Raw genomic sequence first — 17447 nt, forward strand, 5'->3', positions numbered from 1 at the left:
TTGGACACCTATGAAAACACGTGTGACTGCAGGGCTCTTTTAAATTACTGACTTTTTGGTCACTGTAGTTTTATGATAAACAAAATCATCCACATGCCAAAACTAATCCACCTACAAATGCTTTTCTGAGGGATACTACTGTCTTCACTTGTGTAAATCACTCCTGCCTCATCACTGGAATCGTCTATCCTTCTTACAAAACATCTCATGTGACTCCCATACTCTCAAAGACCGGTCCAGACTGCAACAATCTCAGTGCTCACATCTCCAATATACCTTTCCTTTCAATGATTCTTGGAAAAAGGTTGCTTCTCGGCACCATATCCTTCTCCTAACCAATAACATTTATTAGCAATTCAAGTCTAGTTTTCAGCCTCCCTATTCTCATGAAAATGTCTTATTCAAAATGACCACTTATCTCTGTCTGACAGGTGTTCCTGGTCATCCATCAATTCCCATCCTGTTGATCTGAGAGCGACCTTCATTACTATTTTTTCATACAGTCCTCCAGCTATCAGTGTCACTCGCACACCTTCTGACTATTTCTAATTAGGTAGCTCTAACATTAACTGATTATCATATATGATTCATTATCTTCATCTGTGCCCTGTTGTTTGTGTCATTGGAGTCTGTTCTAGTCAGTATAGTTCAAAGGGACAGTCAACAGTCAATCGCAGGGTCGTACAGATGGACAATCAATAAGTAGTTTGGACTCAACAGTCTCCCTCTAAAGCAGGTTTTTGGAAAGTGTAAGGCAGCTGAAGTTCCAGGAAAAAAACCCACACTTGAAGGACCTTGAGGGGAATTAAACCAGAGCTGTCTTACTTTGAGACAAAAGTTTCTCCAGTCTGTTTTCACTTTTAAAATTGTATACATTCAAACAGTTGTTGTCCAGTACACATTGACGTATTCTAGTAGTCCACTGGACCAAAGTGTTGTGAGGCAACATCTTACAATCATTATGGTTTGTGGTTTGAATATCAAACTTTCTTTAGTTTGTTTCTGCTTTCTGTTTACTTGATGGTGCATCCAGGGAAGTTGCCTTACTGTAAAGTAGACAGACAGATTGATTTACATCATCCACTTGAAATTTGCTCTTGGAAGTCTTTTAAATTTTATGATATCTAGAACTCTGTAGCCCATGTCTCAGTGATCAGTGGAAATCACTTAAGGCAGAGTGTGTTGTTTACCTGCGTCTTCTAATGGTTTATTTTCAAAGAAATCCCTCTGTTATCAGTGCACAAGAATATTGAAAGTGTCCATTTACATAGTTTCAAAAATGGATGTCACAGGTGTGAAGGTCCTTTGTAAAGCGTGTTATAGTTTGAATGCTTGTGAAAAATCCAGAGTCAACATGGCTGTTTTGGAAGGTCGGTGGTTTGATTGTGTCCCTCTGCAGTCTGTGTGTTGAAATGTCCTAAGGCAAGGCAGTGAATCTGACAATGATTTATTAATAGGTGTGCATGCAAGTGTGTGTTTGTGTGGTGGAGAGTGAGCTCTAAATAGGCTAAATAAAAAAGTGCTCTAAGAATATGCGTATAAACGGGAAAAGTAACACAAGAAGCACTTTTATTAATTATTATTTCAATCTAATAAGTTGTGCCATTTTAGTCCTAAAATAGTGTTGGAGATTTCATCACTCTAAGATACAATGTTGGATAGAGAAGGAAGACAATGGCTTTAGTTTAATTAGAGGTTATATTTATTCTGAAGATGGTTATTTAGAAATGGTACAGATGTAGAGTTGTCAACCTTGCAGTTTGGTTCCTACCCTTCCTGTCTGTGTCTAAGTCTTCGGCCAAGATACTGAACCTCACATTGCTCTCGGTGGTCATAGGTTGACGCCTTGCATGGGAGCAGAACTACCATTGTTGTGGGAATGTGTGTGTGCACAAAGCTGAAAAATGCCTTAGGCCTTAATCAAGGTAGAAAAGTTCTATATAATTTGAAGCCATTTATTAACCTTAGTGGAAAGGTTTTACAACTGCACTGAGACTTCATGTTTTTCTTTTCTTTTTTAATCAATGATTTATGCATTATTTAGTTCAGGTTAGAATCTGTACCTGACACGTCTCAAGCCCTCTTTTTTCAGTGATTCAAAGTAAAGTAAAAGGTAAAAAACAAACATAAGAAGTTAAATTTTAGCTACAAGAATAAAGTATCTTAAACTTTGTAACACCATCGTCTCTATATCTGGAAAACTCGTCATAGACACACTCCAATGAAAATGTTATTTATTATTTTTTTTTGTACATGTTCTTGTATTGTTTTCTCATGATTTAGGGCATGTATAAAATAATTTACGATTAAAACTCAGTTTCTGAGTATTTATTTATTCAACTTGAGATGAATCAGGAGCAGATGAATAAATATGATTTGAAAAAGCTCTTTTTTTCGACACAGCAAGTGAAATGGGCACTCCATTCTGATGTATCGGCTTACAGACAAAGAGATCCATTAACGTCTTCATTTTCCTCTTTTGAACTGCCACCTGACTCAAAACTGTACAACTGGATAGCTCTGATATTGTTGCTATGCTAATGTTAGCTTGGGGTCATAATGAGTTGTAAGGTAGCAGGAGAGAGATTAACATAAAGGATGTTGGGATATCAGCTGAGGCTTACTTCCACAGCAATGGTCCCGCCCACAACTCGGAGGCCAATTTCTGATTAATTCCTGCCGCTCTGCGGAAAATATGTCTTAGAAAACGACACAAATTTTAAATTTTGCCTTCAAATGACATAATTATATCAATCAAAAAATAATTAAAAGTCCCCTGTGAATGCTTTTACAATAGATTAAAATAGGATTGGAGTGGGACTTTAATATTTAGAAATGGTAAGAGCCAAGCACTAATACGAAACACTGTTAAAAATGTTGTTCTTTAAACATTTACCATGTTAAGTTTAGTATTAATACACCTTTCTTTTGTGAGAAATATGCTTACCTCGCTTAAATGGAAACTATACCAATTGTTCAAACTATCAGAACATGGTAAAAATGGCATGAAATCTAAACTTTTTGTGTTTTACTGTGCTTTTTTTATCAGTTTTCTTTCTTAGCTGGGTTTCTACTCTTTCTCATGCAAAGCTGAGGGTTTATCTGGCTGCTACAGACCTGGTATCGACCTTTCCCACAAAAATATGGCTGTCGAGAACGCTCTGTATCAACATTCTGCAGCCACACCAGCGCTCAGGTAATGGACCTGAGCTGGAAAGCCAGTTATGTAGCCATTACATATAATTTGTGGACCTATGCAGCAGACCTGTGTATATTATTTTTTACTATACTAAGCTAGGTCACTCAGACCAGTGGTGCTAAAAACATAAATCCATCAGTAATTCCTGTTTATTTTTCCAAAGCACAAAACTGGCATTGATGTGGGTACTTGTGTGTTTAAATGGGGAAAGTCGGCAATGAGTGATTACATGGTGCCGCTGGACGTTTTATAGCACATTTAGAAACTTTTCAATCAGATTAATTTATGAAAGCAGTAAAGTAGTCCTCTATGGTGTAGCTTTTCTGTGTCTCACCGTCTTTTCTTTACACATTGCATTGTGCATTGCAGACATTGTCATCCTATCCTTCTGTGCTGTGTTTCCAGTACAGAAAGCGTTCCGGCCCGCGGGCCGTAGTTTGGGGAAGCCAATTTTTTGTTTCATTCTATAAAACTAGACTTATTTATCTGAAATTTGAGTGTTTGAACAGAAGAGAGTAGTGTAATTATTGTAAAAAAAATAGAAGTGACTACTTTGTAAATGTGACAGGTTATTTTTTAGAAGTAACTCCCTCAAGAAACAGGAACCACTGAATTCCTTTTTGCAGCCAACATTTTTCATGTGTTTAGAGTGTACGCCTCCATCTTTTTGATCTATTTTTTTGCAGATTGTTGCTTAATAGTGAACATTGGTATTCTCTCAACAGTGACAAATATTCACAAAAAAACCCAATTTAACAAAGTATTTGGTAATTAAAATAGATTTCATGGATGATCCATTAAATAAATAATTTAGAAGTCTGTGCACGCTGTTTTAATTTTTGTCGGTAGGATTTAAAGCAGATTTATGTCCTTTTGAAAATGTAATTAAATGCCTACAATTCACCAAGGTTCCTACAGTCTGTTTCATGAAGGACTCCTTGCCCGTTCTCCATTTGTTTGTGTCGCTCTGTAAGTCGTGTGTTTACGCCGGAGAGCTTTAAGATGCACATGATGTTATCTACGTTTCTGTGCGAAGCCTCTGACATGTCTTCGGTGCGAGCATGCTTCTGCTTTCAGGAACCAACAAAAGCCACAACAGACTCGACTGATTGTGGATGACTATCTAGCTCGTTCAGGCGGCATGTCGGTTGCGATGGAAACTCTCAGGCAGAAAACACAAAAATAAAAGCCCTGAAAGTTTAGACCTCAGAAATCTGAAATATAATTATTATAATGGGAGTATAACATATTCCAAGCAAATACACATCTTCCACTATGTCTCCCTTTATTTTATTTACAACTGCATGCTTTTTTGAGACATTATCCAGTGAATGTTAACTAACAACAGTTGGCTAAACAATTTTGTATTTTAAATGAAACTTTTTCTTTTCAGTTTTTGTTGAAGTTCTTCTTTTTTTGGTTGTCTTTGTAACAGTGAGCTGGTTCCTGTTTTGGGCTCTTAAGTCCCACTTAATCCAAAATGATGTCAGACCATAGAAAATCCACTTGACTTTAAAATTCAGATCAAAGCTCGTTTCTTTAAGAGTCAACTTTCCACCTCCCAGTCAAAATTTGCCAAAGAGGATTATTCCAGTGGACTTCACTTACTTCACCGAGAAGTGAGAGGAGCTTTGCTCCCAACGAGAAGCCTTCCAGTGATTGGAGTGATCAGATGTTCACTAATGAGAACAGCAAGAGCTGATCACGGCTCCGGGCTTCAGGGGTCATCCATGATTCAATTTCTCTCTCTCTATAAAACACGTTTTTTTTTTTTGCTACAAACGAGCAAAAATTCACATAGAAAATAGTAGTTAACTTAATTTTGTTTCCACACCTGCTGTGGTTGCATCAGGTTTTTAGGATTGCTTTGTTTGCATCTCAATCTAGTGTTTGTTAGAATAAAGCTGAATTTCTAAGGAGATAAATTTACTATCAAACAGAAATGGTGGCAGTAGTGTGATGGTATGGGGCTGTTTTACCGTTCCATCATCCGTTATATGCTACCACTAACCACATAGTCTTCTCTTCTTCAGCAAGACTTATTTATTCCTGTAAGAACAAGAAAACACAAAAATAACGTTGACATTTTTTTATTCTCATTGTTTTTTCCTTCATGCCACCTGGTAACATTCATACAACCCCACAGAATGGTAAACAACTCTGTCAGGCTGTCCTGCTTTTGTTCTTGTCTACTAATAAACCCACCAGCACAGTCACTTTAACCCGTGGTCACGTGCACCTGTACCAGGGGGCTGACCTGTATGGGTGCTGTGGGTTTTGTGGAGGGTTGCAGACATGAGCGGCCACATCTCAAAGAGAACACAGGTGTGCCTTGCAGTTCGCTTGACGCTCAAATGGCCACCGTAAGGAACGTCATGAAAATGGAACGTACAATTGTTGTGCGTGTGGTATCGTAAAGTATTAGTACACACGCCTAAAATGTACATGTTGAATAGGTGTTTCCTACAGCCTGTTGTGAACGGCTTTCCTGTAAAAAAAAAAAAAAAAAAAAAAAAAAAAATGTGCATGAACATGTTGGCTCTACAGGATCACCACGTGGCCAAGGACTTTGATATTCCACTTGTATTATCTTTACAAGTTTGTCTTTTTTTACCTGCATAGTGGAATGGCAGTTGTGATTGAGGTTTTAGTCACCTTTTGAAGCCTTTTTGAGCAAACATGCATCAAACCACGTGCGCTCTAAAATTACCTTAATTTTGCATCTACTCAAAAGCAAGTATTTAAGAGAATTTTTATGTTTTCATAGCTGGTAAATGGGTCAGTTAGCTAAACAGCATAGATAGCACTTGAATTATGAAGTAAATGTTCAGCTCTGCTGTAAAGTAACATGTTGCCTTCTAGTCCTCAAGACTCAAGTATAGCCTTTTCCTCATCTTGCTTTCAGAATCTTAAAACGATTTCTTTTAAACAGCTGAACAAGATGACTTCAGCCAGACCCGATCAGCCTTTTTTTATTTTATTTATTTATTTATTTATTTTTAAAGTTGATGTTTGTCTGACTTCATACTTGCATTCATATGTGACCCACTTCACTTTTGATGAAACGCCTTCCAAGCTCTTTGCCTTTTACATCTATCTCTAAATAACATTTCCCACCAATTCTTCAAGCCCTTTCAAGAAAACGGCGCCAGCGTAAGGTGACATCAAACACAAAGTTTCTCAGTTTTGGAAAGAACCCAATTTAATATTGAGTTTTCCCCTCTTTTAAAGTGAAGCTGTACATACGCATTTGTCTAAAAAAGGCACATTGACAAGCCTTTAAATGGCCAACCTTTACTTATCTGACTGCTTTGTGGATGAAGCTTATCATCGATTTTCTGTTTTTTTTTCATTACTTTATTTACAAAGAATTGATCAATGTGTTTGTTTACTTTCTTTGAAGCATTAATAAACACTGACAGTTAAATCCACATATCACACTTGGGTATTCATTTGATTGGGTAAAGCAATAAATGTGTGTTTGAAGATCAAACTCTTGGAAAAACTTTTAAATTCAAAGTTTTTTTTCTTTTTCCAAGCTGAAAAATGTCAGCGTTCGCTTTTTGACAATCCTACACATTACATTTTTTATTATTTAAATGTGTCCATTTGGCTTTTTAGACAGATTTCCAGGCATGTGCCATATTTTTCTGGTTTCTCCTCAACAGAACTTGCTGCGTTAGCAAAGGTTGTGTCTCTTCTTTTAATCTAAGCTTCAATTTTCCTCCACCTGTCAGTGAGGCGGGTCAATTAAATGCGGGTAGATCCAGGCAGTAAAAGATGTACATCCGCAGCTGCAATACGACCCCCCTCCCACCACCATTTCTTGTTCCTTTTATAAATAGTTGGTCAAAAGATGAATAGTTTTTCGTTTTTTTAATGACCTAATGCAGTCAGACCAGATCACGGGCTGGCATAGGATCATTTGCAAAAGCATCTGTTTTCATGTTCCTTCTCTTCTTTTTTCTTGTCTCCACAGAGGATGCCACACTAATGAGAGACGATCGACCTCTAAATGACTACAGCACAAACATCACACCTGAACATCAGCAGTCCACAGTAACGGTAATATCCCTTTGGTCTCACTTCAGAGCCGCCTGGCAAATTGTTTGTTTTAGCGTGAAAGTAAAGTTGTGCTGTTGTCTGATTCACTCTGACAAACACAAAGCCACAGTAGCTATTTATTTTTAAAGGGATGGGTTTTACATTAGTTAGATTAAAGAACAGTTCATTATTGTGCCGCCGTTTATCTTTTGTATGCTTGAATTTTTTGTGATGAACCTGAAGAGGGGTTACTGTTGAGCATTCATTTCAACAAATAAACATGAGATTATTGTTTTCTTACATGGACTTTTTTTGACAGCCGTCTGGGGTTTTTGAAGGGTCATTCAAATTCTCAAAGATGAGAATAACTTGTTCTTTGTCTATGGAGAACATGAAATAGTTTAAAGAACCTCCTTGTATTCTTGCAGTAGTGTTTATGTAGATCAGCAGTCCCCAACCTTTTTCAGGCCACAGATCAGTTTGATGACAGACAACATTTATGTATTTAGATTGACCTGCACAAGGCTGTAGTGAGTGTCTGATTTTTATTTTTTCCATTTTGAATTGATCTCACTGGGAAAAATTAACTTTTCATTACAGCTGCTCAAAGATAAAAACAAGTGATAGTACAATTACAGCTCACCAGATATCTGATCAAACCACAAAATAAGTAAAATGATGCATAAATAATTGCGTACATTTTGATGACCTGATCGAACTGATGAGTTGTCCAGTCTGATGGAAAGACCTGCGGTAACACTCGTTTCTACACGTCTGAGTCACTGAATGAACTTCCGTTTTAACTTCCCTTTTCTCAACTTTTGACAGTAAAGTCTATCTTCAGATGAAATATCTGCAGATGCCTTAAACTTTATTTGTACTCTAGATTTTGTGCAGGAACCATTAAAGTGTGATATAGATTTTCCCCTAACCCAAGATCAAAATAAGTGGCTTTAAAAATCAGACGCGAACTTCAGCTTTGTTTGACTTTCAAGGTGCGATGCCTTTCAGAAGCCTTTCAGAGTAAACCATATCCAAATATATAATCATGTCTTACCTTCAGAACACTGTAAAACAAATAATTTATGAAATATGAGTCATTTTTGTGGAGCGTTTTAATACACGGAAGTAAAACGACTCAAACTGTGAGGCTCCGCCTTTTGCTCCTTGTCGGTCCCGCCCATTTCACAACGTCATCCTTGAGCCTGCCCATAGACGGTCAATGAGCCTTCTCAGCGTGACCAAACTTTGTAAACAAAACCATGTGACTAAAGATCCATTCAGTCATTTACCAGCAGTAATGGGGGCGGGTCAAAACAGAAGAGAGAGATGGATGTGCAAACAACAGGATTTTCCACTTATTCAAACGTTTTATTTTGCTGATGCATTTTGAGTGTCTGTATTCAACACTTTTTACTGCTGCTTTGGTACCGCGGAGGAATCCTGCATGACGGTTACTGGAGATGCTACAGATACACAAGCTAATAAGTGGTTGTGACCTGAAGATTGTTGGAAGAATCAATGTGGATCATGTTAAAAATTGTTTTATTGAGCCTGAATTAATTCGACCACATTTTATTGAGTTACCGTACGGTGGCCGTTTTGGTTCAGTTTGTTCCGCTCTTGGTTTGTTTCGTATTCAGACTGAGGAATCTCAGAGCGAACCAAAGTTGAGCCCAGCTGGAAACAAACCGAGACCACCTCGAAAGATGGATCCGAGACCGGTTCCTGGTACAGCTGTGGTTCCAAGGTACTTATCCCCTGCCAGGATACACATTCTGGTATGGGATAACTACCTTGGAACCATAATCCGTGGAGAAAGTGGGTGTGTGTTTGTTGTAGTCTGGGGGTGGAGCTTGCGGCACAGATTTTTACTGGAGGGGGCGGTTGGCATCGTGCTTACGTCAGCACGATGCCAACCACTTGTTTTTGTGGATACAGGAGGGACTGCTGCACATAGCGCAAGTTTTTAGAGGATTACTCTTAAATGCATGAACGGATCAAAATACCACTTTGGGGTTCTTTATAGAGAGGAATCAACAGAATAATGCACTTAAAACCTCAAAAAGTAGAATTTTTATGGTATGGCCCTTTTTGCTGGTATTTTTTTTAAAAAGTTGTAGGTCGTGTTTTTGTTCTCAGCAGCCCAGTACCAACTGTCCCATATATCGGTTTAAGTGTTGTAGCCTGATGATCAATGTTTATTTTATACCTCACACTTTCTAAAACACCCTGTTCCACCTGAATCCCATACGATGCAGAGGTACATATTGACCTTTTTCATTGGGTTGCTAGAAAACTGCTGGGCCGTTTCATACAAGTTCAACCACTGGTTTCCAATATCACACCTGTGGATTTCTCGTGACATTTAGTAGACCGGGTTCAGCTGCAACTTTTAAAAATAAATACACCTTGTAAATCCTTTTCCATTTTAATGCTGTTATAACTAAATGTATGACATATTTACCGGTTAAAAGAAACCCCACACACAAACCAGGTTGTTAAAAACAGTGTTTTACTTGAATTTTATTTGCCAACAGTTTCAGCCATATAAGAAACAGCTTTATAAAATTAGCAGGTCTATGCTAAAGATACAGAACAAGCAGGCAGGATTTTCTAGTGATTAGCTTTTAATAACAAGGAGAGGTAATTGTGACTAAACCCTCTGTGAGGAAAACTCTATACCAAGCTTTCTGTCTTAGAGGAGTTCATTCATTTGGAGAGAAAATCATGAATTTTCCACACCTTAATTTCAAGATTAACTTCTCATCTTTTTTTAATATGCTATTTGTAATACACTATTTCTATTTAATATGACACTAAGGCAACATAGAAGTGTTTGTTTAATAAACATTGCTAAATTATACAATAAGTATGGAATTAAAATATACATATTCATGCTTCCCGCGACCCCGAAAGGGACAAAGCGGTCAAGAAGATGAAATGAATTAATATTCATGCTTTTTTAGATTTATTTACAACAAAAAATTGTTTTATTTGCATCGACATTCAATGTCTATTGGTTTCATGTTTTTTTCCTTTATTTATAGCTTTTTTTTTCTCTATTCATATATATTTTACGATAACTACTTTTGTCAAAGTTAAGGTGTTTATTGTACCTTCAACTTTATGGTAACTAAGCAGTAAATCAACTTTATTTTTTGGCTGTATACCTGTACTAATGGGGCTTTAAAAGTGCTGACTGTTGGTTTTATTATTTGATCATTTAAAATAAGCTTTTTTAACCCTTTAACACCTGAGGCGTCGTCAGTGATGCTTAAACACAAAATGTTTAACATATTGTAACTTTTCAACCGTTAACACGATCAACTCCGATGTTAAAGGGTTAATTCCTGAACTTATAGTCTAAAACCGTCCGGTGCTTCCTCCTAGAGGTTTAATTGAGGTAGTAAAGTTGAATTTTGTAATTCATCAACAGCGTCTGGAAACAATAAGGTTCTGGTTCTGCCCCGGGAGAAGGTGGAGGAGAAAAATCCTCAACCGCCACAGAAAGTTCTGTGGTACTGGCATCACTTTGCTCGGTACCACTCTCCGTACTGTACATTACCACTATCAATCACAGATCCAAACCACACCTCCCTTGCTCAGCCTGCCCCCCATTGCCCCGCCCCCTTTGTATTTTGCATTTTTAAAATCTGGACTGAGAGTAAAGTCACCCTCCAAATGTCCTGCTGTGTTGTGTTACCTTTTGAGCATTTAAAAAAGTTATTGTTATTGAAAGTTTTCAATAGATCAATCGTGTTTTGGATTAAGAAAAAGTGATAAGAAAATGAACTCAATACTTTTCTCACAATATTTTGAGGGTTTGAGTGTTGTGGCCTGTTCACCTGTCCAATACTGTAAAAGGAGTTCTTGTGTGATCGTTTTTTCCAAGTCACTTACCTTCCTCTCATTCATGAGACCATGAGGGTTAACGTGACCTGGCAGGTCCATAAAACATTCAATTATAGACTGCAGTGTGTGCTTCTTACTGTCGAAAGCGTTTCTGACTGTAAAGTAGATATTTTTCAAATGAGTTTGACCAAAGTTGTGTTTGAGGTGGGAATGTGTTATCACGCGGTAACAGGGGTTTAGATTAAAGGTCATCCAGGTGGATTTGGTGCATAAGTGCTGGGATCCTTCTTTAAGACTTATGAGCGTGTCAGAGCGGTTAAGGGTGCAGTTCCGTTGAATATGAATCATCTCTGCAGGTATTTGACATTTAAAAGTAATATCTACGTCTTATCGGGCGCAGCTCTCTGCTGTTTACTCTTTTGTGCTGCAAGAGATCTCCTTTACAGAGTCGTATACAGATTTTTAAAGGTAGGGAGCGTGAAAATAATCAAAGGCTTTTCTTCTTCCTTTTTGTGTAAATGTACTTTCTAAGATATACTTCATTTTTCCTTTTCCAGATGTATATCTAGTGTTTTCTCTATGTTTTTAGTCTGGTTTATTAGCTTAAATCCCCTATTTCTGGTTGTTGCCTTAACAGTGTTTTCTAGTCCTTCTGCATGCTTCTCTCCAGCTGTGCTTGCTTTCTCCATCAAAGCTCACGCCACAAAATCAAACCCAACTCTAATGATGGCGCTTGCAGCCAAATCAATAATTCCTAGTTTTAGAAAATTAAACCCTCGTTCACGATGTTCCAACACTGTAAGTAAACAAGAGAAACGTTAAGGGAATTCCAAAACTAATAGTGTGTCTAAAGCAGACACATTTATGGAGACCTTTAATTAAAGACTGGGGAAAGCCATATGAGAGCTGCTGGAGGACTTCTGCTCTAAAGCCTTGGTAGTTCTGTGTAGTTGCACGCTGCTTTGCTTTTCTTGCTGGTTGCAACCAATCTGATCCCTCCAGCATAATCTGACAGCTACACAGCACATGCCCCAACTTCTTTCACCCTCTTTTTCCTGCATTTTCACTTGTTCTGCTGTTATTTTGTGATCAATAAACTCTTTTTTTGTTTTTTTTGTTGTTGAGTTTGACAGTGTTAGCGTTGTAGAAGTCATTCTGTTTCCATCCTGCACAATTCTTTCTCACAGTCAAGCGGCTGCACAAAAAAACATAAAATTGGGTCTTTTTCTATGGATTTAAAGACGTTTGGATTCAGAGATTCATGTGAAATGTGTTCTTGGCAGGAAGGGCTGTCTCTTCTATACTCATACTTCTACAACACCACTTAACATAGTCTGTAAGATGGAATCATTTGTAGATTTATGACCTTAAATAATGTTTATCATAAGCATTTAAGTGGACTGAGTGACCCCTCCCCTCTTGCGCTCCAAATAGGAAATACTCACTGGTTCGAACAAGTCAGAATCCCATAGAATTCTATTGAGGAAAAACCAGCTGTTACTCATTCATTGTATTTGTCAGAGCAGCCATTCTTGTTCTGCTACCTTCAGATAACACTTTCTTGCCAATCCATTCTATTTTTTTTCTGTAGTGCAAGTTATTCAATATATAAATGGACCAATCTGATGCCTCAATAATAGTGATGTGATCTCACGTTGAATACTCTGCCTCTCCCCTGGGAGGTGGAGCCCAAATGCTAAAAACAATAGCATTTAGCTAAATGCCACAACGGAGACAGTCATAGCTGGAGGGGGCAATGCATTAGTTCTGTCGCCAGCAACGAGCTCGCGCACTGGCTGCGTTGGCGTGCGTTCGGGTGGCTCCTTTCAGTGGGGAGTCTCTGCAAATGTGCGTACCCCCAACACTAAAACCTGCGGTGTGAAGACATCTAGGGTTCGCCGTCGAAAATGATGATCGGGGAGTGAAATGCGTCACAAGAAGTACACTGTCTGCAGATGTACACTGTCTTTGCCTCATCTCTATTTCGTACAATGCGGGGAAACATGTCCAACATGACCGCCCATCTCTGACGTCATCACCCAGCCCTGTCACCATCTAAAAGTTTAAAAACTAAGCAGGTAACACGATCAGAACATCACAGATATGTTTTAAAAGACTTAGTGTTACCTCAGATAAACACATGAAAATATCTGACTCCATCAGAATGTTTAATGCTAAAGCTCTGCAGTCTTTTTTCAGTGGTTGATAATGAAGGCTTTTGTCATTTAATGAAGACGGGTGACCCACAATATAGTGTACCATATTTCACAGAAAAGAATATATATACCTGTGCTTTGTGAACAAGTGCGCCAAGAGATTGAAGACGACTTGGTAAAAATGCACAACTTTCCACGTACAGCTGGAATTCTCAGGCAAAAGAGAGCTAACTGTCTGTAAATGAGCATTATCTAACGACTCTCACACTGACACATTAAGAGTGCAGCAGTGCAGGCTGTCGAGACTTAAGAGCACAGCTTAGATTTCAGGAGTTTATTATATTCATGTTTACCAGTATTGAGGACTGAAGCACTTTTACATTTGATTAATTGTATACAAGTTGTGATGTTTACAAGAGTTCTATTCAAGTGTGATTCTGCAATAAGTGCCAAAAGCAGTGCACTTGAAAAAAAATCGGATTTATTTGTTATGTTGTTTGTTTGCAAAAGAAATCATAACCTGTAGAATAGTAGGATTTCAGTTTTTTTTTTTGTTCAATACGTATTGAACCATGAGCAAACTGTATTGTCGCATCCCTACAACCCCCCTCTCATACGTTAACAACTATTGACCCCACATACTGTGAATAACTTCTAAATGAAATTTCTAAAATCAACTTTTTCATATCATGAAGAAATGGCGACTGCATTTACTTCATTTAGTTTGGGCCATTTTTGAATGGATAACATCACACTTGCTCGGTCCAGCTCTCTTATGCTGTCAATGATCATAATTCATTGAGAAGTACTCGCTCTGAAATCCATTGTTTTTTGTTCTTTTTATTCCTTAGTAAAACGATTAAACTAAATCCTGGGGTTCATGAACTCTTAGACCTGACGTGTGAACAATGAGATGTCAAAACATGGACTCAGAGTTTCCAGAGGAGAAAATCCAAAGCAAAGTGTTGTATTAGTGTGTTCCTGAGATACCACACACTTGACGCACACACAAACAGCCTTACCTCCTGCAGCTGTTCTGTATCACCTTCCATCTGTGTCTTGTGAGTTAAGCATAAAGAAAACTGGCTTGTCAAATGTAGTTGGCATCGCCGAATGTTTGTTTTGTGTGCACTAAAAACACTTCCATACACAGGCTGAGGGAATTTTTGTTTTTTCTATAGTTTTTAGCTTCGTGTCACAGGTTTGTTTACAGTAGAGCCTTCTGGGATTAATAAAGAAACTAAAAAGACATGTTTTTACAGCCTTCAGAACATCGGTGGTTCTTAAACACAGCTTGTAAATACTATGCCCTCATTCTCATACTGTTATGACTCATGATTTGGTTTTACAGTAAATATTTGTTGAAAACACTTGTAATTCTCACAAAGGAATAACTAAACCAGTCCAAGAGGTTTGTTGCAGCAAAGCGGTAGCATAATATTTTGGTTTTTATTAAGACTTTCAAAGCAGCAGAGGGAAGGTTTTTTTTTTTAAACCTGCTTGCTATACTTTGTGTAAAAACAAACAGTAGAAATGGAGCTGAAGACGGCAGACTTTCTCTGAATATTGCAATGAAACCCTACCAGAGTCCTAAGGTGAATGTTTCTGAGGAAGCTTCGGACATGAAAGGACTCGGCTTTTAGCCCGGCTGCTCCCTGGTCGAGCAAACAAGAAAAGATTGCAGCGGGTGTAAATGTGCTCCTGCCAGCAGACGGCTGCAGTCGGAGCCAGCACAGAAAAGCACACATCACAGTCAACCAGGGAAAATGAATGGATTTCTTTTCACTACCTGCATCTTGTTATCAGTGAGTGTTACTGTGGTTGCAGAAGTGAGTTTGAGTCAAAGTCAGACATTTTATTTCCCATGATTCTTCTGAGGTTCCCTTTCTGTGAATGGCAGAGCCGTGAAAGAAGCTGCTCGACTGCAGGGAAACTGGAGGTTCAGAGGGAATTGAAATGTTCTGAGTCGCATACTGAATGTCTAATAATGAGCGGTTTGCATGTCGATGTATGGGATGTTCATTAGTCAGTTTAGAAAAAAAATACATCCTGGTTCTTTACGACAGTTTTCTTGAAGATTTCTTTATTTATGGTAGGAAAAGCATTTTTTGGCTGATTTTCAAGGTTACTTTAGACAACAGCCTAAATTTTAACAAAATGCGAATAAGTTCCCTTGATATTACCAATAAATTAATAAGAAAAACAATCTTCAAACTAAAAACTCACCATGTCAGTAGCAGGTATTTCTGCAATTTCCCTTAACAGTGATGTCTAGTGCTCCTAAATAACCTCGTGATGTTGTTTTGAGGAGTTCCACTCTTTCACAAGTGCCACATGCAGTTCTGCCAGGTCACTTGGGGGTCAGGTACGATCATCCAGTCTCTGCTTCAGCTGGTCCCTGACGTGCTCTATGGGTTCAGGTCAGGGACGAGGTGCCGGCTTTACCAGATGAGGCACTCTGACTTCCTGAAGTCCAGCTATGACAATCCTGGCACCATGTGGTGGAATATTATCATCCATGAACAGAAAGTTGGGGATGTGCTGGTGGATTTGGGGGATGATGATGGGTTATATGATGTACTTGAGGTACAGAGCGGCAAAAAAAAGTATTCTCAACCACCAATCATGCAAGTTCTCCCACTTAAAAAGATGAGTGGCCTGTGATTTTCATTATGGGTTTACCCTAACAATGACAAAATAAGGAAAAAAAAAATCTTGAAAATCACATCGTCTGATTTTTAAAGAATTTACTCTTAAATTATGGTGGAAAATAAGTATTTGGTCAATAGCAAAAGTTCAGCTCAATACTTTTTTATATACCCTTTTGTTTGTAATGACAGCAAACGTTTTCTGCAAGTCTTCACAAGGTTGCTGGAATTTTGGTCCTTTAGTCCATGCAGATCTCCTCTAGAGCAGTGATGTTTTGGGGCTGTCCACTGTCCACTCCTGGGTCTGTCACAAACTTTACCAGCAGTTCTGAGACTTGATAAAAGTTTGCTGATGACACTTTTAGACACACTAAGTTCACCTGCAACATCTACTACAAACCTGAAGGTGTGCCATGGCCAGGTGGTGCTGCACTTTCGTCATGCGATGATGCGTTTTTGTGGCTGTTTATGAACTTAGAATGACTTACTGATTAAATCAGCTTTTTATAATGTTGAAACTGATGCCACATTGAAAAGGTTTTATATTTTTTGGTTTTGTTTCCAATAAGTAAGGCACACACTGTACACAGTGAGACCATTATGTGGAAAACATAATGGTGAGTGTCTATCACCCCAATATGCCTCCTTATTCTGAAAACCTATGAGGTGAAACAAATGCTGTATTTCTCAATATCAATAACTTACTGTGTGTAGTCCAAGTTGTTCTTGAATCTGTATCATTCAAAGACTTGCATGTACAATGTTTGATAGCTATAATAATAGCGCTGTTCATTCTCTTTTGATAGAGACTCTAAACCGCTCACACACGAGGAAACATCTTTTCTCCTCTGGTGTCTCATCAAGGCCACTGTTGCAGCCCTTTCGACTTTTCATTTTCAAGGTCTTTTTATGAGGATTTTTCTGTCTTCATTGTCACTTTTTTCCATCATGTTTTTGTGTTTAGATTTTTGTGTTTTTGTTTCCTGTGTGTCATGACCGCACAGAGTTCTAATTCAGTCACTTCAGCTCTTTCAGTCACGTTATTTATCGGCGTGTTTGTGAAATTTGACGGTTTTAGTAAGTCGTTAGTCTCAGTTTTTAAAGACTTTTTAAATTTTTTTTTTTACCTGTTTTTAGGTTTTCTTTGCTTCTTCACGTATCAGTTCTTTGTTTTAATGAACTTTTTTTGTTTTCATTTAATAATCAAAGCCTTTTAGAGTTTAATTCACGCAGCTGCAGACTCATGACACTTGTGGTCTTTAATTATTTTTTCAGAAAGAAAGTTGCAGGTTGGCATCAATTGATAGTTTAACTGAAAGTTTTGATTTATGACTAATCCATAATGTGAAGTCTCCTCTAATCAAACCTTAAAATACCTGAATAAATAATCTTCTTGCATCTCAACCGATTTCTGCTTTTTTGACACACCACTAACAAAAAGTTGAGGGTAAATCCCAACAGTCATGTTTAATAGATGATGCTGCAGTTGCATGTAATCGGGAAGCTCAGGTCTTTTACACAATTTTAGCAATTTTTTTTTAGGAC

General features: G+C 38.0%; 1 protein-coding gene across 5 annotated transcripts in view; it reads left to right on the top strand.

The window, feature by feature from the left end:
* gulp1a (GULP PTB domain containing engulfment adaptor 1a) overlaps positions 1-17447 on the top strand; it is a 101392-nt gene that overhangs the window by 32850 nt on the left and 51095 nt on the right. For 4 of the 5 annotated variants that reach the window (XM_036209594.1, XM_024286997.2, XM_036209596.1 and 1 more), the window contains exon 2: positions 7179-7264. The gene's annotated coding sequence lies outside the window, so the exon portion shown is untranslated. Of the gene's footprint in view, positions 1-3069; positions 3197-7178; positions 7265-17447 lie in introns of those variants that run through there. The other variant, XM_036209591.1, reaches the window with a different exon arrangement.

Source organism: Oryzias melastigma, linkage group LG21, assembly GCF_002922805.2.
Source record: "Oryzias melastigma strain HK-1 linkage group LG21, ASM292280v2, whole genome shotgun sequence".
Lineage (NCBI taxonomy): Eukaryota > Metazoa > Chordata > Actinopteri > Beloniformes > Adrianichthyidae > Oryzias > Oryzias melastigma.